The sequence below is a fragment of the Echinops telfairi genome, unplaced genomic scaffold (assembly GCF_000313985.2).
Source record: "Echinops telfairi isolate 266 unplaced genomic scaffold, ASM31398v2 ScPeMD7_7424;HRSCAF=8462, whole genome shotgun sequence".
NCBI lineage: Eukaryota > Metazoa > Chordata > Mammalia > Afrosoricida > Tenrecidae > Echinops > Echinops telfairi.
The window spans coordinates 49,379,540-49,381,200 of NW_022111324.1; positions in this window are offsets into that span (position 1 = coordinate 49,379,540).

Here is a 1,661-nt window from a genome sequence, read left to right on the forward strand (position 1 = left end):
ATGGGCTCTTGGGAGACGGGAGCGGGAAAGAGGCGGGCAGGGCTAGCTTCAAGGGGCTACATCGCAGTGGGGTGGCCATCTAAGATGGGCTCCCCCAGCAGGGGCCATCGGGTACGAAAGCACTGGTGATCCAAGCACGCAGCTGGAAGGGAGGGGAACAGATCTCAAGGACCTCCTTAGCCAACCCCTGTGGGAGAGAGCTCCTGGGAGCGGGCGGGTCTGTCCTCCCCGCATCCTGGCACTACCAGTCTACCCTGAGAAGCTGGCACCAGGCCAGCCTGCTGAGGCTGCCCAGGCGCACGGTCCTAACACCAGGCCACTCGAGCAAAGGACTGCTGTTTTCCTTGACCACGCAGCAGGGCAGCTTGTGCCAGGGGAAAGAAGTCTTTGCTTAGTCCCTTGAGCCCCAGGAAAGACATAAACCACCTTTTGGAAATGTCCTCCCAATCGTCCAGCCCACAACCCGGCCCTTAGTCTATGTGCCCAAACCAAAGACAAGCACCTGTTTCAGCTTTCCTTCCCTTAGATCTAGTCCAAAGACAGAGATGCACAGTAGGCGGTGGCCACCGCCCAGGCGGACAGGTGGGCTTGTTTGTTAGGATCCTGCTCCTGACCAGCGTCCACCACTAGCCCTGGGCTCTATCTCTAGCCCGTCTACAACCCACTCCCCTCTTCCCCGACTCTAGTCCTTGCTCCTCCCTGTGCAACAAGGGCACTGTCTTCCATTCAGCCACAAGGAGTCTCTGTGTAGAAGGGTGGGTGCTTGCAGGTACCCTGGCCCCTGGGTCTGCCCTACCTAGGGACCACCTAAGTGTCTGCTTCCCCAGGGGCACAGAGTACATCTGTCTACTCCCCACCAACTCTCCAGCCCCCTTAGCCCCACATGCTCCCCAGGGTCTCTCCAGTGGAACCCTCCCTGAAGACACACCCCTCACCCACACTCCACTACCAAACCTCGCAAGTCTTCCAAGGAGAGGCAAAGCTTCCCTGCCTCAGACTCTACCCAGCAACCACCACACATGACGTCCTCGCTCCATCCCGGCGCTCCCAATTTCAAAACAGCCTCCTTTCCGGAGCACTGCAATGCAGCAGGCTCTGACCTAACTCCTCTTCCCTCGCCAGGCCACCTCAAGCCGACCCCTCATTCCCAGGCCCCGGCATCCCAACAGCAGCGCTGCGAACTCCTCCTGCTCGGGCCTGATGGGGCTTGAAGTGCGCCAGCAGTGGGGGGGGCGCCCCTACCTGACCCGTCGATCGGCCCGAAACTTCAGCATCTTTTGGGCAGCTGTCCCCTGTTCGGCAGCCTCGGAGGACCTGCCAGCCACCCTGCTCCGACCATCCCTCTGAGAAGTAAGTCCTCGGTCCCAGGCGGCAGCAGCACACACTCCGGCGGCGGCACCCTCTCCCTCCCGCCACCGCTGGCTCCGACAAGGGGAAGGGGGTGGGGGTGCTCTCTGGGCGGTAGCAGGGGTGCCCTGGTGCTCTGAAGGGCCCACAGCTTCCTAGCTTCCAGGCAGAACACCGTGGGCCCTAGTGCTGGAGGCAGACAGACTATGGTAGGAAGAGATGCTGTGTCCCAGCCCAGGTCCCCGAGGAGAAAACACTGAAACGGAGAGGCGGGCAAACCAGAGCAGGTGTACCACTTCCAGGTAGTCCGACCC